Here is a 21419-nt window from a genome sequence, read left to right as displayed (position 1 = left end):
GCTTGCGGAGGCCTTGAGAGGGCTTGCAGAGGGCTTGCAGAGGGCTTGCAGAGGCCTTGAGAGGGCTTGCAGAGGGCTTGCAGAGGGCTTGCAGAGGGCTTGAGAGGGCTTGCAGAGGGCTTGCGGAGGCCTTGAGAGGGCTTGCAGAGGGCTTGCAGAGGGCTTGCAGAGGCCTTGAGAGGGCTTGCAGAGGGCTTGCAGAGGCCTTGAGAGGGCTTGCAGAGGGCTTGCGGAGGCCTTGAGAGGGCTTGCAGAGGGCTTGCAGAGGGCTTGCAGAGGCCTTGAGAGGGCTTGCAGAGGGCTTGCAGAGGGCTTGCAGAGAGGGCTTGCAGAGGGCTTGGAGGCCTTGAGAGGGCTTGCAGAGGGCTTGCAGAGGGCTTGCAGAGGCCTTGAGAGGGCTTGCAGAGGGCTTGCAGAGGGCTTGCAGAGGGCTTGAGAGGGCTTGCAGAGGGCTTGCAGAGGGTTTGAGAGGGCTTGCAGAGGGCTTGCAGAGGGCTTGAGAGGGCTTGCAGAGGGCTTGCAGAGGGCTTGCAGAGGGCTTGAGAGGGCTTGCAGAGGGCTTGAGAGGGCTTGCAGAGGGCTTGAGAGGGCTTGCAGAGGGCTTGAGAGGGCTTGCAGAGGGCTTGCAGAGGGCTTGAGAGGGCTTGCAGAGGGCTTGCAGAGGGCTTGAAAGGGCTTGCAAAGGGCTTGAGAGGGCTTGCAGAGGGCTTGCAAAGGGCTTGAGAGGGCTTGAGAGGGCTTGCAGAGGGCTTGCAGAGGGCATGCAGAGGGCTTGAGAGGGCTTGAGAGGGCTTGCAGAAGGCTTGCAGGGGGCTTGCAGAGGGCTTGAGAGGGCTTGCAGAGGGCTTGAGAGGGCTTGCCGAGGGCTTGCAGAGGGCTTGAGAGGGCTTGCAGAGGGCTTGCAGAGGGCTTGACAGGGCTTGCAGAGGGCTTGACAGGGCTTGCAGAGGGCTTGCAGAGGGCTTGAAAGGGCTTGCAGAGGGCTTGCAGAGGGCTTGAGAGGGCTTGCAGAGGGCTTGCAAAGGGCTTGAGAGGGCTCGCAAGAGGGCTTGCAAAGGGCTTGAGAGGGCTTGCAGAGGGCTAGAGAGGGCTTGCAGAGGGCTTGCAGAGGGCTTGAGAGGGCTTGCAGAGGGCTTGCAAAGGGCTTGAGAGGGCTTGCAGAGGGCTTGCAGAGGGCTTGCGGAGGCCTTGAGAGGGCTTGCAGAGGGCTTGCAGAGGGCTTGCAGAGGCCTTGAGAGGGCTTGCAGAGGGCTTGCAGAGGGCTTGCAGAGGGTTTGAGAGGGCTTGCAGAAGGCTTGCAGAGGGCTTGAAAGGCTTGCAGAGGGCTTGAGAGGGCTTGCAGAGGGCTTGAGAGGGCTTGCAGAGGGCTTGCAGTGGGCTTGAGAGGGCTTGCAGAGGGCTTGCAAAGGGCTTGAGAGGGCTTGCAGAGGGCTTGACAGGGCTTGCAGAGGGCTTGCAGAGGGCTTGAGAGGGCTTGCAGAGGGCTTGCAGAGGGCTTGCGGAGGCCTTGAGAGGGCTTGCAGAGGGCTTGAGAGGGTTTGCAGAGGGCTTGCAGAGGCCTTGAGAGGGCTTGCAGAGGGCTTGAGAGGGCTTGCAGAGGGCTTGCAGAGGGCTTGCAGAGGCCTTGAGAGGGCTTGCAGAGGGCTTGCGGAGGCCTTGAGAGGGCTTGCAGAGGGCTTGCAGAGGGCTTGCAGAGGCCTTGATAGGGCTTGCAGAGGGCTTGAGAGGGCTTGCAGAGGGCTTGCAGAGGGCTTGAAAGGGCTTGAGAGGGCTTGCAGAGGGCTTGAGAGGGCTTGCAGAGGGCTTGCAGAGGGCTTGCAAAGGGCTTGAGAGGGCTTGCAGAGGGCTTGCAGAGGGCTTGAGAGGGCTTGCAGAGGGCTTGCAGAGGGCTTGAGAGGGCTTGCAGAGGGCTTGCAAAGGGCTTGAGAGGGCTTGCAGAGGGCTTGAGAGGGCTTGCAGAGGGCTTGCAGAGGGCTTGCGGAGGCCTTGAGAGGGCTTGCAGAGGGCTTGCAGAGGGCTTGCAGAGGCCTTGAGAGGGCTTGCAGAGGGCTTGCAGAGGGCTTGCAGAGGGCTTGAGAGGGCTTGAGAGGGCTTGCAGAGGGCTTGCAGAGGGCTTGAGAGGGCTTGCAGAGGGCTTGAGAGGGCTTGCAGAGGGCTTGCAGAGGGCTTGAGAGGGCTTGCAGAGGGCTTGCAGAGGGCATGCGGAGGGCTTGCGGAGGGCTTGCAGACGGCTTGCAGAGGGCTTGCAGAGGGCTTGAGAGGGCTTGCAGAGGGCTTGCAGAGGGCTTGAGAGGGCTTGCAGAGGGCTTGCGGAGGCCTTGAGAGGGCTTGCAGAGGGCTTGCAGAGGGCTTGCAGAGGGCTTGAGAGGGCTTGCAGAGGGCTTGCAGAGGGCTTGAGAGGGCTTGCAGAGGGCTTGCAGAGGGCTTGAAAGGGCTTGCAAAGGGCTTGAGAGGGCTTGCAGAGGGCTTGCAAAGGGCTTGAGAGGGCTTGAGAGGGCTTGCAGAGGGCTTGCAGAGGGCTTGAGAGGGCTTGCAGAGGGCTTGCGGAGGCCTTGAGAGGGCTTGCAGAGGGCTTGCAGAGGGCTTGCAGAGGGCTTGCAGAGGGCTTGAGAGGGCTTGCAGAGGGCTTGCAGAGGGCTTGAGAGGGCTTGCAGAGGGCTTGCAGAGGGCTTGAAAGGGCTTGCAAAGGGCTTGAGAGGGCTTGCAGAGGGCTTGCAAAGGGCTTGAGAGGGCTTGAGAGGGCTTGCAGAGGGCTTGCAGAGGGCATGCAGAGGGTTTGAGAGGGCTTGCAGAGGGCTTGCAGAGGGCTTGAGAGGGCTTGCAGAGGGCTTGCAGAGGGCTTGAGAGGGCTTGCAGAGGGCTTGCAGAGGGCTTGCAGAGGGCTTGAGAGGGCTTGCAGAGGGCTTGAAAGGGCTTGCAGAGGGCTTGCAAAGGGCTTGAGAGTGCTTGAGAGGGCTTGCAGAGGGCTTGCAGAGGGCATGCAGAGGGCTTGCAGAGGGCTTGCAGAGGGCTTGAGAGGGCTTGAGAGGGCTTGCAGAAGGCTTGCAGGGGGCTTGCAGAGGGCTTGAGAGGGCTTGCAGAGGGCTTGAGAGGGCTTGCCGAGGGCTTGCAGAGGGCTTGCAGAGGGCTTGCAGAGGGCTTGCAGAGGGCTTGCAGAGGGCTTGAGAGGGCTTGAGGGGGCTTGCAGAGGGCTTGCAGAGGGCTTGAGAGGGCTTGCGGAGGGCTTGCGGAGGCCTTGAGAGGGCTTGCAGAGGGCTTGCAGAGGGCTTGCAGAGGGCTTGAGAGGGCTTGCAGAGGGCTTGCAGAGGGCTTGCAGAGGGCTTGAGAGGGCTTGCAGAGGGCTTGCAGAGGGCTTGAAAGGGCTTGCAAAGGGCTTGAGAGGGCTTGCAGAGGGCTTGCAAAGGGCTTGAGAGGGCTTGAGAGGGCTTGCAGAGGGCTTGCAGAGGGCATGCTGAGGGTTTGAGAGGGCTTGCAGAGGGCTTGCAGAGGGCTTGAGAGGGCTTGCAGAGGGCTTGCAGAGGGCTTGAGAGGGCTTGCAGAGGGCTTGCAGAGGGCTTGCAGAGGGCTTGAGAGGGCTTGCAGAGGGCTTGCAGAGGGCTTGAAAGGGCTTGCAAAGGGCTTGCAAAGGGCTTGAGAGGGCTTGCAGAGGGCTTGCAAAGGGCTTGAGAGGGCTTGAGAGGGCTTGCAGAGGGCTTGCAGAGGGCATGCAGAGGGCTTGCAGAGGGCTTGCAGAGGGCTTGCAGAGGGCTTGAGAGGGCTTGCAGAAGGCTTGCAGGGGGCTTGCAGAGGGCTTGAGAGGGCTTGCCGAGGGCTTGCAGAGGGCTTGCAGAGGGCTTGAGAGGGCTTGCAGAGGGCTTGCAGAGGGCTTGAGAGGGCTTGAGGGGGCTTGCAGAGGGCTTGCAGAGGGCTTGCAGAGGGCTTGCAGAGGGCTTGAGAGGGCTTGCAGAGGGCTTGAAAGGGCTTGAGAGGGCTTGAAAGGGCATGAGAGGGCTTGCAGAGGGCTTGCAGAGGGCTTGAGAGGGCTTGCAGAGGGCTTGCAGAGGGCTTGAGAGGGCTTGCAGAGGGCTTGAGAGGGCTTGAGAGGGCTTGCAGAGGGCTTGCAGAGGGCTTGAGAGGGCTTGCAGAGGGCTTGCAGAGGGCATGCGGAGGGCTTGCAGAGGGCTTGAGAGGGTGATAGAGAACCGTCTGAGACATTCCCTCAATGAGAATATTCACACTCACATTTGCATTTACTGGCAATCAATCAGTCAGTCTATTATTTTTAGCTTTAGCTGCCATCCTTTCACCCAATCCCCTCTCTTTCACTCCTTCTCTTTTCTCAAGATCCTGCTCTGCCACATCTGCAGCCCAAGGCTGACTCCCCCAAGCTCCTCTCTGTTTCCATAGAAACTGTTGGCTGGAGAGAGAGAGAAAGAGAGAGAAAATGAGAGAGGGGTGTGGTGAATAAAAGACATGATGGAAACGAGAAGGAGAAAAAGCCTAAGCATTGTGATTTCCAGCTTTACACAGCAGAGAAAGAGGAGAGAAGATAAATAGATCCTCACTGAGAGAGAGGAGATCAGAGGAGTCACTTCACAGTGCCCCGCAATCTATCTGAGGATAAGGGAGGGGAGAGGAGATCAGAGGAGTCACTTCACAGTGCCCCGCAATCTATCTGAGGATAAGGGAGGGGAGAGGAGATCAGAGGAGTCACTTCACAGTGCCCCGCAATCTATCTGAGGATAAGGGAGGGGAGAGGAGATCAGAGGAGTCACTTCACAGTGCCCCGCAATCTATCTGAGGATAAGGGAGGGAGAGGAGATCAGAGGAGTCACTTCACAGTGCCCCGCAATCTATCTGAGGATAAGGGAGGGGAGAGGAGATCAGAGGAGTCACTTCACAGTGCCCCGCAATCTATCTGAGGATAAGGGAGGAGAGAGGAGATCAGAGGAGTCACTTCACAGTGCCCCGCAATCTATCTGAGGATAAGGGAGGGGAGAGGAGATCAGAGGAGTCACTTCATAGTGCCCTACAATCTATCTGAGGATAAGGGAGGAGAGAGGAGAATCAGAGGAGTCACTTCACAGTACCCCGCAATCTATCTGAGGATACGGGAGGAGAGAGGAGATCAGAGGAGTCAGTTCACAGTGCCCCGCAATCTATCTGAGGATAAGGGAGGAGAGAGGAGATCAGAGGAGTCAGTTCACAGTGCCCCGCAATCTATCTGAGGATAAGGGAGGAGAGAGGAGATCAGAGGAGTCACTTCACAGTGCCCCGCAATCTATCTGATGATAAGGGAGGGGAGAGGAGATCAGAGGAGTCACTTCACAGTGCCCCGCAATCTATCTGAGGATAAGGGAGGGGAGAGGAGATCAGAGGAGTCACTTCACAGTGCCCTGCAATCTATCTGAGGATAAGGGAGGGGAGAGGAGATCAGAGGAGTCACTTCACAGTGCCCCGCAATCTATCTGAGGATAAGGGAGGGGAGAGGAGATCAGAGGAGTCACTTCACAGTGCCCTACAATCTATCTGAGGATAAGGGAGGGGAGAGAGGAGATCAGAGGAGCCACTTCACAGTGCCCCGCAATCTATCTGAGGATAAGGGAGGGGAGAGAGGAGATCAGAGGAGCCACTTCACAGTGCCCCGCAATCTATCTGAGGATAAGGGAGGGGAGAGAGGAGATCAGAGGAGCCACTTCACAGTGCCCCACAATCTATCTGAGGATAAGGGAGGAGAGAGGAGATCTGAGGAGTCACTTCACAGTGCCCCGCAATCTATCTGAGGATAAGGGAGGGGAGAGGAGATCAGAGGAGTCACTTCACAGTGCCCTACAATCTATCTGAGGATAAGGGAGGAGAGAGGAGATCTGAGGAGTCACTTCACAGTGCCCCGCAATCTATCTGAGGATAAGGAAGGGGAGAGGAGATCAGAGGAGTCACTTCACAGTGCCCTACAATCTATCTGAGGATAAGGGAGGAGAGAGGAGATCTGAGGAGTCACTTCACAGTGCCCCGCAATCTATCTGAGGATAAGGAAGGGGAGAGGAGAAGGGGAGGGGGAAGAGGGAAGGGGAGGGAGGGAGTGGGAAGAGGAGAAGGGGAGGAAGGGCAGAGAGGAGAAGGAAAGGAGGAAGAGGGAAATGGGGGAAGAGGAGAAGGGAGGAAGGGGGAAGAGGAGAAGGGGAGGGGCAAGGGGGAAGGGGAGGGGTAAGAGGGAAGGGGAGGGAGGGGAGAGAGGAGAAGGGGAGGGGGAAGAGGGAGGGGAGGGAGGGGGAAGAGGGGAAGGGGAGAGAGGGGGGGAAGAGGGGAGGGGGGGGAGGGAGGGGGAAGAGGTGAAGGGGAGGGAGGGGGAAGAGGAGATGGGAGGGAGGGGAAGAGGGAAGGGGATGGAGGGGAAGAGGGAAGGGGAGGGAGGGGGAAGAGGAGAAGGGAGGGAGGGGAAGAGGAGAAGGGAGGAGGGAGGGAAGAGGAGAAGGGGAGGGAGGGAGGAAGAGGGAAGGGGAGGGAGGAGGGAAGAGGGAAGGGGAGGGAGAAGAGGAGATGGAGGGAGGGAGGGGGAAGAGGAGAAGGGAGGGAGGGGGGAAGAGGGAAGGGGAGGGAGAAGAGGAGATGGGAGGGAGGGAGGGGGAAGAGGGAAGGGGAGGGAGGGGGAATAGGGAAGGGGAGGGAGGGGAGAGGAGTGTGTGTGTGTGTGTGTGTGTGTGTGTGTGTGTGTGTGTGTGTGTGTGTGTGTGTGTGTGTGTGTGTGTGTGTGTGTGTGTGTGTGTGTGTGTGTGTGTGTGTGTGTGTGTGTTTGTGTGGCATTGTGTAGTTCAGGTGGAGCAGCAAAAGGACAGTAATAATGGGAGTAGGTGTGGCCAGCTGATCACAGGGTTATTCTGATGATTCTAACCTGTCATCATCTGAACAAAAAGACACCCGCTGTCACTCATCCAGTCACAGGAACATATTACATGCTACTTGAGATGCACAATGCACCAACACAGTACCAGATATGGTAATAAAACATGTTGGTTGTGCTACAGCAGTCTTTTGTTTATCCAGTGATGTAAGATGAGGTAACCAAAACATTCCCACAGGTGCAGAGCTACATAGCCAGCTTTATCTCTCTAGCACACTCCAGCCAGCCTCTTCAAATCTCAATAGCTAAATGAATAGAGCTCCATCAGTCCTGATGGTTGGGTGGTCTAGACTACCCCGCTGCTCTCCTCCTCTCCTCTCTTCCTTCTCCTCTCATTCTCTTCATCTTCTCCCCTCTCCTTTCCACCCAGCCATGATTTACCGGCTGAGGGATTAGCGTCTGGGTTTGGCTGACTAGTGAACCTTGAGTGTGTGCTGAGTGTGTGCTGAGTGTGTATGTTTTTGGTTTTACTATCCTCACAATGATAGTGAAACATGGAAAATTCTGACATTTCGCCGGTTGCCTCAAGGTAAAAGGCTATTATAGGTTTAGGGGTTAGGAATAGGTTACGGGTTAGGAATAGGTTACGGTCTAGGGTTAAGAGTTAGGGTTAGATTTAGGTCTAGGGTTAAGAGTTAGGGTTAGATTTAGGTCTAGGGTTAAGAGTTAGGGTTAGATTTAGGTCTAGGGTTAAGAGTTAGGGTTAGATTTAGGTCTAGGGTTAAGAGTTAGGGTTAGATTTAGGTCTAGGGTTAAGAGTTAGGGTTAGGTTTAGGTCTAGGGTTAAGAGTTAGGGTTAGATTTAGGTCTAGGGTTAAGAGTTAGGGTTAGATTTAGGTCTAGGGTTAAGAGTTAGGGTTAGGTTTAGGTCTAGGGTTAAGAGTTAGGGTTAGATTTAGGTCTAGGGTTAAGAGTTAGGGTTAGATTTAGGTCTAGGGTTAAGAGTTAGGGTTAGATTTAGGTCTAGGGTTAAGAGTTAGGGTTAGATTTAGGTCTAGGGTTAGGTTTAACACCCCTACTCTTATGAGGGATCTTTAGTGAACACAGAGTGTCAAGACACCCGTTTAATAATGTCCCATCCAAAATACCTCACCCTACACAGGGGAATGTCCCCAATCACTGCCCTGGGGCATTGGGATAGTTCCTTTAGACCAGAGGAAAGGGTGCCTCCTACTGGCCCTCCAACACCACTTCCAGCAACATCTTGTCTCCCAACCAGAACCAACCCTGCTTAGCTTCAGAAGCAAGCCAGCAATGGTATGCAGGGTGGTATGCTGCTGGTAATGTGGTTATCATAAATAAGGTAGTGAGTGAGACCGTTCACCCTGAATAGTTACCGCCTGGCAGTAATGATGTTGACATCTTAATTTAATACCACTGGCCAATCAGAATATTCACATCACATGTCTGTCTTACTAACAAGGAGGGAGAGAGAGAGGGAGAGGGGAGAGAGGTTCCCTCTCACATAGTGAACACTCTCTCTCTCTCTCTCTCTCTCTCTCTATATATATATATTTCTCTCTCTCTCTCTATGGGCCAGGACAAAGGCTACAGGTTATTTTTTAACTACTATTCATTTTCATTTTCGCTTCCCTCTCTCAAAGTCATATTTGATTTGTGTGTGTTGCACAGTGCACTAGTCATCCAGACAGACACAGCAGTGGAGTACTATATGAGAGGACTAAGGCCCTACAGAACAGCAGCCTATACTGTACTCTCCCACTCTGTTCAATACAACTGACTGGTACCTGTATTAGAACAGCATATATCTCACATCTGAGCCCCTGTAAACTAGGGACAGTACACTGCCCAGGTGAACCATCCATCTAGCTGCACCTGTCAATATCACACACACACACATACATACAGAAGAGAGGAGAGAGGAGAGGTGCGAAGAAAGAGGAGAGGTGCGAAGAAAGAGGAGAGGGTATAAGTAGAGGTGAAAAAGGTAGAAAACTGAACAAATGAAAGAAAGTGTAGGACAGAGAGGGATGAGCAAAGGGAGAGAGATACGTGGAAGAACAATAAGGAAATAAAGAGGAGCCAGAGCACAAAAAGAGCGGGATGGAGCCAGAATGAGCCAGAATGAGCCAGAATGAGATACAATGAGATACAATGAGACAGAATGAGACAGAATGAGACAGAATGAGACAGAATGAGATAGAATGAGACAGAATGAGACAGAATGAGACAGAATGAGACAGAATGAGATACAATGAGACAGAATGAGACAGAATGAGACAGAATGAGACAGAATGAGATACAATGAGACAGAATGAGATACAATGAGACAGAATGAGACAGAATGAGACAGAATGAGATACAATGAGACAGAATGAGACAGAATGAGACAGAATGATACAGAACGAGACAGAATGAGACAGAATGAGACAGAATGAGACAGAATGAGATAGAATGAGACAGAATGAGACAGAATGAGATGGAATGAGACAGAATGAGATGGAATGAGACAGAATGATACAGAACGAGACGGAATTAGCCAAAATGAGACATAATGAGACGGAATGAGACAGAATGAGATACAATGAGACAGAATGAGACAGAATGAGATGGAATGAGACAGAATGAGATACAATGAGACAGAATGAGACAGAATGAGATGGAATGAGACAGAATGATACAGAACGAGACAGAATGAGACAGAATGAGACAGAATGAGACAGAATGAGATACAATGAGACAGAATGAGACAGAATGAGATGGAATGAGACAGAATGAGATGGAATGAGACAGAATGAGACAGAATGAGACAAAATGAGATAGAATGATACAGAACGAGACAGAATGAGACGGAATTAGCCAAAATGAGACATAATGAGACGGAATGAGACAGAATGAGATACAATGAGACAGAATGAGACAGAATGAGATGGAATGAGACAGAATGAGATACAATGAGACAGAATGAGACAGAATGAGATGGAATGAGACAGAATGATACAGAACGAGACAGAATGAGACAGAATGAGACAGAATGAGACAGAATGAGATACAATGAGACAGAATGAGACAGAATGAGATGGAATGAGACAGAATGAGATGGAATGAGACAGAATGAGACAGAATGAGACAAAATGAGATAGAATGATACAGAACGAGACAGAATGAGACGGAATTAGCCAAAATGAGACATAATGAGACGGAATGAGACAGAATGAGATAGAATGAGACAGAATGAGATGGAATGAGACAGAATGAGATACAATGAGACAGAATGAGACAGAATGAGATGGAATGAGACAGAATGATACAGAACGAGACAGAATGAGACGGAATTAGCCAAAATGAGACATAATGAGACGGAATGAGACAGAATGAGACGGAATGAGACGGAATGAGACAGAATAAGACAGAATGAGACGGAATGAGACGGAATGAGACGGAATGAGACAGAATGAAACAGAATTAGACAGAATGAGGGGAAAAGAAAGAAGAAGAATAAAATGAGCGACTAGAAAGGATGAAGGACAGAGGCATGTTCATTATGAGAGAGACGAAAAGTTCCTAAGCTCCTAAGTGTTGTATAATAATCTGTGTGTGCTGGTTGGCATGCTGATCAGGCCGTGTCACGGTCTACTTCTCTCTGACCCCACAGACCAGATCCATGTTAAATGTCCAATGCAGTTGTTTTTATCCTAATATCAAATGATTTCTGGGTAAGAATGAAGTACGTTACTGTGATTGTTTTCAGTTAAAATGTTGACCAAATAAACTAAAATGGTTTCTTAGCCATTTCACAAGCAATAATTTTGCTATGACTGTCTGGTAGTGTCTGAGTGGTGAGTGGAAAACTGAAATCTAGCTGTTATTGACAGAGCTGTTTGTTATTCTTATTTGTCTATTAGCTAATTCACCACCCAACTAATGATGTCACCAGGCAGGCCAAAACTCCATCCCAGGCTGACATTGTGTCAGTCTTTTCAAACAGCTCCTACACTAAAAGGGCATTATCAAAATGTCCACAATTTGACAGTATTATTATTTATGAACCTGTTATGGATCAAACAGTTAAACGTTTTGCTCGTCGTGCGATATTCTCATAGATGATCAATACTTCCACACATTTTCAGACCCTGCACTTATCAAGAGGATCAAAACATGACCACATAACATTCCCTAGGTTAATGCATACTTTACGGCATAAATGAAGGCAAATAATGCAATATGTATGATGTAGTTGACCTAAACTAAATCTGTTATGGGCCAAAATCATCTCAGATGTCATCAGTACATTGACTTTAATGACATATTCTTGAAACCTCCATTGCTTTATAACATGGACCATGAATTCCATCCCGCAACACACCCAGTTCATTTATGCACAAGACATAACACATGGACGTGACTGTTAACAGTCAATTCTTGGATAATATGCCGTTCACTGACCAACACCTTTCCATGAATTATTATGACACATGTTCTCCTAGCCTGTGGTTTTCAATATGTTAACACGCCAGTCACACACCAATCGCAGACAGCCATGTTAACACACCGTCTCGCGTGTGTGTGTGTGATGGTACGATCCATTCTGCACAGTGGGGGGTGAGTGGAAGCCATGGGTTATATACTGATTACCCCCGTCCGGCTTGGATCAGGCCATACTAATATTGATGAGTATAAATAATAATATATATACCCCAGGTGATGAACAACATTGCAGAGAATGAAGCTTAAAACCCAGGAAGGACTTGCAGTACGCAAGAGTACCAGAACCTAGAGTGTAAACCTATGGCAAGGTACAGCAAAGCCCCAGAATACACAATAGTATGACCATATGGATCTCACTATGCAGTTGCTTCGGGACATGTCCCTGAATGCCCTTGAGAGGCCCAGATAGAGCCCAGTGGAACCTCTCTTGAGAGACCTGAAAATCCCCATCCAATCCCCATCCATTTTAGAATAAGGCTGTAATGTAACAAATATGGAAGTGAAGGGGTCTGAATACTTTCCGAATGCACTGTACGTGTGTGAATGCTTTATGTGAATGTCTGAGATGACTCATTCCAACTTACTGTAGGTGTGTTTGTGTGTGCCCCACTCGTGTGTGTGTCTTTATATCTGGGCCAATGGTTTGTTGAATGATCTTGATCAGGACAATTCCCCTGGGATTCTTTTTTTCCACTTTGGTTTTGTTTGGACAGAGGGGACACCCGTCACAGCATGCATAGTTACTGGGACCAGGATGTCTTGCTCCCAGGCAGACTAAATAACTTTTTTGTCCGCTTTGAGGACAATACAGTGCCACTGACACGGCCTGCAACGAAAACATGCAGACTCTCCTTCACTGCAGCCGAGGTGAGTAAGACATTTAAACGTGTCAACCCTCGCAAGGCTGCAGGCCCAGACGGCATCCCCAGCCGCGCCCTCAGAGCATGCGCAGACCAGCTGGCCGGTGTGTTTACGGACATATTCAATCAATCCCTATACCAGTCTGCTGTTCCCACATGCTTCAAGAGGGCCACCATTGTTCCTGTTCCCAAAATGCTAAGGTAACTGAGCTAAACAACTACCGCCCCGTAGCACTCACTTCCGTCATCATGAAGTGCTTTGAGAGACTAGTCAAGGACCATATCACCTCCACCCTACCTGACACCCTAGACCCACTCCAATTTGCTTACCGCCCAAATAGGTCCACAGACGATGCAATCTCAACCACACTGCACACTGCCCTAACCCATCTGGACAAGAGGAATACCTATGTGAGAATGCTGTTCATCGACTACAGCTCGGCATTCAACACCATAGTACCCTCCAAGCTCGTCATCAAGCTCGAGACCCTGGGTCTCGACCCCGCCCTGTGCAACTGGGTACTGGACTTCCTGACGGGCCGCCCCCAGGTGGTGAGGGTAGGCAACAACATCTCCACCCCGCTGATCCTCAACACTGGGGCCCCACAAGGGTGCGTTCTGAGCCCTCTCCTGTACTCCCTGTTCACCCACGACTGCGTGGCCACGCACGCCTCCAACTCAATCATCAAGTTTGCGGACGACACAACAGTGGTAGGCTTGATTACCAACAACGACGAGACGGCCTACATGGAGGAGGTGAGGACCCTCGGAGTGTGGTGTCAGGAAAATAACCTCACACTCAACGTCAACAAAACTAAGGAGATGATTGTGGACTTCAGGAAACAGCAGAGGGAACACCCCCCTATCCACATCGATGGAACAGTAGTGGAGAGGGTAGCAAGTTTTAAGTTCCTCGGCATACACATCACAGACAAACTGAATTGGTCCACTCACACAGACAGCATCGTGAAGAAGGCGCAGCAGCGCCTCTTCAACCTCAGGAGGCTGAAGAAATTCGGCTTGTAACCAAAAGCACTCACAAACTTCTACAGATACACAATCGAGAGCATCCTGGCGGGCTGTATCACCGCCTGGTACGGCAACTGCTCCGCCCACAACCGTAAGGCTCTCCAGAGGGTAGTGAGGTCTGCACAACGCATCACCGGGGGCAAACTACCTGCCCTCCAGGACACCTACACCACCCGATGTTACAGGAAGGCCATAAAGATCATCAAGGACATCAACCACCCGAGCCACTGCCTGTTCACCCCGCTATCATCCAGAAGGCGAGGTCAGTACAGGTGCATCAAAGCTGGGACCGAGAGACTGAAAAACAGCTTCTATCTCAAGGCCATCAGACTGTTAAACAGCCACCACTAACATTGAGTGGCTGCTGCCAACACACTGACACTGACACTGACTCAACTCCAGCCACTTTAATAATGGGAATTGATGGGAAATGATGTAAATATATCACTAGCCACTTTAAACAATGCTACCTTATATAATGTTACTTACCCTACAATCAACGGCTTGATTTGTTTGATCGTAGCTAGCTACATAGCTAGCTACACAGCCGTCTTTGTATCAAAGATAATTGTGTAGTCTAGAGCGACTTCCTAGGTTAGTTAGCCAGCTATTGTCGTTCTTTTAACGCAACGTAACGTAATCAACACTGCTAGCTAGCCAGCTAGCCCCGAATAGCAGCACAGTAGAAACTATTACACTCAACGGAACGACTTGATTAGTGTAGTGTCAACAACGCAGCCAATGCCAACTAGCCTACTTAGTCAACAACGCAGCCTCTGCCAGCTAGCCTACTTCAGCAGTACTGTATCATTTTAATCATTTTAGTCAATAAGATTCTTGCTACGTAAGCTTAACTCTCTGAACACTCGTGACGTGTAGTCCACTTGTCATTCCAATCTCCTTTGCATTAGCGTAGCCTCTTGTGTAGCCTGTCAACTATGTGTCTGTCTATCCCTGTTCTCTCCTCTCTGCACAGACCATACAAACGCTCCACACACGCGTGGCCGCGGCCACCCTAATCTGGTGGTCCCAGCGCGCACGACCCACGTGGAGTTCCAGGTCTCCGGTAGCCTCTGGAACTGCCGATCTGCGGCCAACAAGGCAGAGTTCATCTCCGCCTATGTCTCCCTCCAGTCCCTCGACTTCTTGGCACTGACGGAAACATGGATCACCACAGACAACACTGCTACTCCTACTGCTCTCTCTTCGTCTGCCCACGTGTTCTCGCACACCCCGAGAGCTTCTGGTCAGCGGGGTGGTGGCACCGGGATCCTCATCTCTCCCAAGTGGTCATTCTCTCTTTCTCCCCTTACCCATCTGTCTATCGCCTCCTTTGAATTCCATGCTGTCACAGTTACCAGCCCTTTCAAGCTTAACATCCTTATCATTTATCGCCCTCCAGGTTCCCTCGGAGAGTTCATCAATGAGCTTGATGCCTTGATAAGCTCCTTTCCTGAGGACGGCTCACCTCTCACAGTTCTGGGCGACTTTAACCTCCCCACGCCTACCTTTGACTCATTCCTCTCTGCCTCCTTCTTTCCACTCCTCTCCTCTTTTGACCTCACCCTCTCACCTTCCCCCTACTCACAAGGCAGGAAATACGCTCGACCTCATCTTTACTAGATGCTGTTCTTCCACTAACCTCGTTGCAACTCCCCTCCAAGTCTCCGACCACTACCTTGTATCCTTTTCCCTCTCGCTCTCATCCAACACTTCCCACACTGCCCCTACTCGGATGGTATCGCGCCGTCCCAACCTTCGCTCTCTCTCCCCCGCTACTCTCTCCTCTTCCATCCTATCATCTCTTCCCTCTGCTCAAACCTTCTCCAACCTATCTCCTGATTCTGCCTCCTCAACCCTCCTCTCCTCCCTTTCTGCATCCTTTGACTCTCTATGTCCCCTATCCTCCAGGCCGGCTCGGTCCTCCCCTCCCGCTCCGTGGCTCGACGACTCATTGCGAGCTCACAGAACAGGGCTCCGGGCAGCCGAGCGGAAATGGAGGAAAACTCGCCTCCCTGCGGACCTGACATCCTTTCACTCCCTCCTCTCTACATTTTCCTCTTCTCTCTCTGCTGCTAAAGCCACTTTCTACCACTCTAAAATCCAAGCATCTGCCTCTAACCCTAGGAAGCTCTTTGCAACCTTCTCCTCCCTCCTGAATCCTCCTCCCCTCCCCCCCTCCTCCCTCTCTGCAGATGACTTCGTCAACCATTTTGAAAAGAAGGTCGACGACATCCGATCCTCGTTTGCTAAGTCAAACGACACCGCTGGTTCTGCTCACACTGCCCTACCCTGTGCTCTGACCTCTTTCTCCCTCTCTCTCCAGATGAAATCTCGCGTCTTGTGACGGCCGGCCGCCCTACAACCTGCCCGCTTGACCCTATCCCCTCCTCTCTTCTCCAGACCATTTCCGGAGACCTCCTCCCCTACCTCACCTCGCTCATCAACTCATCCCTGACCGCTGGCTACGTCCCTTCCGTCTTCAAGAGAGCGAGAGTTGCACCCCTTCTGAAAAAACCTACACTCGATCCCTCCGATGTCAACAACTACAGACCAGTATCCCTTCTTTCTTTTCTCTCCAAAACTCTTGAACGTGCCGTCCTTGGCCAGCTCTCCCGCTATCTCTCTCAGAATGACCTTCTTGATCCAAATCAGTCAGGTTTCAAGACTAGTCATTCAACTGAGACTGCTCTTCTCTGTATCACGGAGGCGCTCCGCACTGCTAAAGCTAACTCTCTCTCCTCTGCTCTCATCCTTCTAGACCTATCGGCTGCCTTCAATACTGTGAACCATCAGATCCTCCTCTCCACCCTCTCCGAGTTGGGCATCTCCCGGCGCGGCCCACGCTTGGATTGCGTCCTACCTGACAGGTCGCTCCTACCAGGTGGCGTGGCGAGAATCCGTCTCCACACCACGTGCTCTCACCACTGGTGTCCCCAGGGCTCTGTTCTAGGCCCTCTCCTATTCTCGCTATACACCAAGTCACTTGGCTCTGTCATAACCTCACATGGTCTCTCCTATCATTGCTATGCAGACGACACACAATTAATCTTCTCCTTTCCCCCTTCTGATGACCAGGTGGCGAATCGCATCTCTGCATGTCTGGCAGACATATCCGTGTGGATGACGGATCACCACCTCAAGCTGAACCTCGGCAAGACGGAACTGCTCTTCCTCCCGGGGAAGGACTGCCCGTTCCATGATCTCGCCATCACGGTTGACAACTCCATTGTGTCCTCCTCCCAGAGCGCTAAGAACCTTGGCGTGATCCTGGACAACACCCTGTCGTTCTCAACTAACATCAAGGCGGTGGCCCGTTCCTGTAGGTTCATGCTCTACAACATCCGCAGAGTACGACCCTGCCTCACACAGGAAGCGGCGCAGGTCCTAATCCAGGCACTTGTCATCTCCCGTCTGGATTACTGCAACTCGCTGTTGGCTGGGCTCCCTGCCTGTGCCATTAAACCCCTACAACTCATCCAGAACGCCGCAGCCCGTCTGGTGTTCAACCTTCCCAAGTTCTCTCACGTCACCCCGCTCCTCCGCTCCCTCCACTGGCTTCCAGTTGAAGCTCGCATCCGCTACAAGACCATGGTGCTTGCCTACGGAGCTGTGAGGGGAACGGCACCTCAGTACCTCCAGGCTCTGATCAGGCCCTACACCCAAACAAGGGCACTGCGTTCATCCACCTCTGGCCTGCTCGCCTCCCTACCACTGAGGAAGTACAGTTCCCGCTCAGCCCAGTCAAAACTGTTCGCTGCTCTGGCCCCCCAATGGTGGAACAAACTCCCTCACGACGCCAGGACAGCGGAGTCAATCACCACCTTCCGGAGACACCTGAAACCCCACCTCTTTAAGGAATACCTAGGATAGGATAAAGTAATCCCTCTCACCCCCCCTCCCCCTGAAAAGATTTAGATGCACTACTGTTCCACTGGAGGTCATAAGGTGAATGCACCAATTTGTAAGTCGCTCTGGATAAGAGCGTCTGCTAAATGACTTAAATGTAATGTAAATGTAAATTATTCATCTCATATGCATACGTATATACTGTACTCTATATCATCGACTGCATCCTTATGTAATACATGTATCACTAGCCACTTTAACTATGCCACTTTGTTTACATACTCATCTCATATGTATATACTGTACTCATTTACATTACATTTAAGTCATTTAGCAGACGCTCTTATCCAGAGCGACTTACAAATTGGACGCGATACCATCTACTGTTTCTTGCCTATGCTGCTCTGTACCATCACTCATTCATATATCCTTATGTACATATTCTTTATCCCCTTACACTGTGTATAAGACAGTAGTTTTGGAATTGTTAGTTAGATTACTTGTTGGTTATTACTGCATTGTTGGAACTAGAAGCACACTACAGCTACACTCGCATTAACATCTGCTAACCATGTGTATGTGACAAATACAATTTGATTTGATTCGATTTGATTCGATTTGATTTGATTTGGACACACACATGCACACACACACACACACACACACACACACACACACACATTCTAAATACTTAATTAAATCCACCAATCACATTACATCACAACAAAGGGCTCAACAATTTCAAGGGTCGACACAAGGACACTCACAGGAACAAAAAGTACCTTTTCCTCCACACAGCTAGGCTGCCCATAACCTCTGAAACAGAGCAGTACCTAGCCAGCTGCCTTGCTCTGGTCTTAGGCAGGCCTGCAATCTGGAGGCCATCTACAGTAAGCTTATGTGTGTGGCCCAGACTGCCAAATATCAACAAACTTGCATCTGTATCCCCGGCTGTTTTGGTTTGATATGAGGGGCTGCTATTTGATGAGATAGTCTGCAAAAGCCGGCTCCATGTCACCTCCATGTATTCTCGATGTAACCTCCATCCCCCCCCCCCTCTGGCTCCCCCCACAACAACAATATCTGGCTTATTCAGCATGCAAGTAAACACATCATCATCAACATCAACCAGGCTCCTCTGACAACAGAATGTTTGTGTATGTCTGCTGTTGGTGAGACAACCTGTCCCACCTCAGTAGCTACCAGGTTGACAATGCAGTTCTGGCCTGTCTTTGTATGAACGGCAACCATTAACTAAATATGCGAGAATCCATTTAACTCAGGGTGTGAAACACAGAATGGGTCAGTCAGTTAATTCATTCTTATTTTCAATGACAGCCTAGGAACACTGCCTGTTCAGGGAAAGAACGACAGATTTGTACCTTGTCAACTCAGGGGTTTGAACCTGCAACCTTCCGGTTACTAGTCCAACGCTCTAACCACTAGGCTACCCTGCCGCCCCTACAATACACTGCCCTACTTGCCAGAAGAGGGCAGTGTATTAACAATTAGATGGCACAGACTGCAGCCATATTGAAGGGGTATAAAGTTGCTCTAATTCTGTGTAGGTTTGTGATTGTCTTGCTTATGGCTTAAGTGATGGTTTGAGTTTGGTTAACTGATCCTAGATCTGTGCCTAAGGGGCCAGGTACCCTCTACCTGCTGCCACTATTATATCATATCCATACAAGGGGCGGCAGCGTAGCCTAGTGGTTAGAGCGTTGGACTAGTAACCGGAAGGTTGCAAGTTCAAACCCCCGAGCTGACAAGGTACAAATCTGTCGTTCTGCCCCTGAACAGGCAGTTAACCCACTGTTCCCAGGCCGTCATTGAAAATAAGAATGTGTTCTTAACTGACTTGCCTGGTTAAATAAAGGTAAAATTAAAAATTAAATACAGAAACTTAATGAACTTACCCATATGTCCACAGGACAGAGATAAGTGGTCACGTGACTTTGTGGAGAGACACAGTGACTTAATCTAATCAGATTCTCTCCTCAGCTCTCTCATTCTCTCCTTTCTTTGCCTCTTCTCTCATCCTCTCCTTTCCTCTCCTCTCTTGGGAAGAGCAGCTTAATAACTGACGTCCAATCAATATTGAGTCTTCTCTGTCTGACTCCTCTGCGTCTCTCTCTCTCTCTCTCTCTCTCTCTGACAGAACCTGTGATACCAGGTGCTGCTGATTCTTCTCATGTTTTTGCCAAATCATTAATGTAGATGTTAAATAGTGTTGGACTTATTGGGCAGCCCTGTTTCACTCCCCGTCCCTGAGAGAAGAAGTCTGTTTGCTCGTTGCCAATTTTAACCGCACATTTGTTTTTAGTGTACATTGATTTAATAAAATCATATGTTTTCCCTCCAATACCACTTTCTATTAGTTTATAAAAAAGACCTATAAAAAACACGAGTAGATTTAGCCTTTGTTTTGGTTTACTTGTTTATCAATTAGAGTGTGGAGGGTGTAAATGTGGTCTGTTGTACGATAATTCTTTAGAAATCCAATCTGGCTTCTGTTCAGGACATTGTGTTCGTCAAGGAAATGATGTAGTCTGCTATTTATAATATGGCAGAGAATTTTCCCCAAGTTGCTGTTAACGCAAATTTCTCTGTAATTATTTGGGTCAAATTTGTCTCCATTTTTATAGATTGGTGTGATCAATCCCTGGTTCCAAATATCGGGGAAAATACCTGCAGTGAGGATAATGTTGAAGAGTTTGAGTATAGCCAATTTGAATTTGTGGTCTGTATATTTGATCATTTCATTTAAAATACCATCAGCACCACAGGCCTTTTTGGGTTGGAGAGTGCATAGTTTTTCCAACAATTCTTCTTCTGTAATTGGGGTATCCACAGGATTCTGATAGTCTTTGACTGCTGATTCAAGGATTTGTCATTTTTCTTGTATATATTTTTGTTCTGGGCTCTTTGTGATATTGCTGTAGAGGTTTGCAAAGTGATTTCTCCACATATCCCCATTTTGGATAGCCAATTCCTCATGATGAGGTTTGCAAAGTGATTTCTCCACATATCCCCATATTGGAGAGCCAATTCCTCATGATGAGGTTTGCAAAGTGATTTCTCCACATATCCCCATTTTGGAGAGCCAATTCCTCATGATGAGGTTTGCAAAGTGATTTCTCCACATATCCCCATTTTGGAGAGCCAATTCCTCATGATGAGGTTTGCAAAGTGATTTCTCCACATATCCCCATTTTGGAGAGCCAATTCCTCATGATGAGGTTTGTAAAGTGATTTCTCCACATATCCCCATGTTGGATAGCCAATTCCTCATGATGAGGTTTGCAAAGTGATTTCTCCACATATCCCCATTTTGGAGAGCCAATTCCTCATGATGAGGTTTGTTTAATTTATTCCAATTCTCCCAGAAGTGGTTTGATTCAATGGATTCCTCAATTCCATCCAGCTGATTTCTAATGTGCTGTTGTTTTTTTGTTCTTAGGGTGTGTTTGTATTGCTTCAGTGTTTCCCCATATTGAAGGCGTATATTTTTGTTGTCTGGATCTCTGTGTTTTTGAGTAGATATATTTCTCAATTACTTTCTAAGATTTTTGCAATCATTATCAAACCATCTCTCTCTCTATCACCTCTCCTCTCTCGCTTACTCGCACACGCACACACCCACACCCCCACACACACACACACACACACACACAGCATATGTGTTCAGCCACAGCATGCATAATCCCCTGCCACACAACACTTCCTCTACATGTACAACCAGACCACCATTATCTGTTCATAATCCCAACAAGCCAATCTACAGTTGCTTTATTTGCTCTTAAAACCTGGAGGAAAACAGTAGCTCAGTTCATAAAACACACTTCAATCTCACTCTGTGGGATGTCCAGCAACCAAGTGACGCTCTGTTGGCATTAATGTGTTTTAATATGGCTCCCAGGACACACAGCTTGACACACAGGAAGTATTTATATAGGTACAGTCAACAGGCACTTGTATTCTGTGGACACGTGTGTGAAGTGGAGGGTTTGGCAGAGAGAGAGAGAGAGAGAGAGAGAGAGGGCTAGAGAGAGAGAGAGTAAACTACATCAACTACAGTTTTATTAAGTGGCAAACTAGTAAAAAACATGAGTGGAGCTATTCTACAGTTCTCAGTCTATAGAATGAATCTCTGTATGAACCAATAGTTCTGCAGTGGATAGTGAAGCATTTCCATTGGTTTAGCCATGAATATACATCCTGAATGTATTCTGATGTCAGTTTACAGTTTACCCAGAGGTCCTCATCTCCACTCTCATCTTTACTCCAATCTCTTATTGATGGGGATGTGTTCTGCTAATAAGTAATTAACTGCTAATTGATGACTCAGTGCA

At 49.8% G+C, this 21419-nt stretch overlaps 1 protein-coding gene across 4 annotated transcripts in view; it reads right to left on the bottom strand.

Annotated features, from left to right (window-relative positions):
* The window catches only part of LOC115126089 (disabled homolog 2-interacting protein-like), a 296491-nt gene that overhangs the window by 178355 nt on the left and 96717 nt on the right, over window positions 1-21419 (bottom strand). The window lies entirely within an intron of this gene.

This window comes from Oncorhynchus nerka, linkage group LG4 (genome assembly GCF_034236695.1).
Source record: "Oncorhynchus nerka isolate Pitt River linkage group LG4, Oner_Uvic_2.0, whole genome shotgun sequence".
NCBI classification, from domain to species: Eukaryota; Metazoa; Chordata; class Actinopteri; order Salmoniformes; family Salmonidae; genus Oncorhynchus; species Oncorhynchus nerka.
The sequence above is the reverse complement of the archived record's forward strand: the minus strand, read 5'-3'. Positions and strand labels throughout refer to the sequence as shown.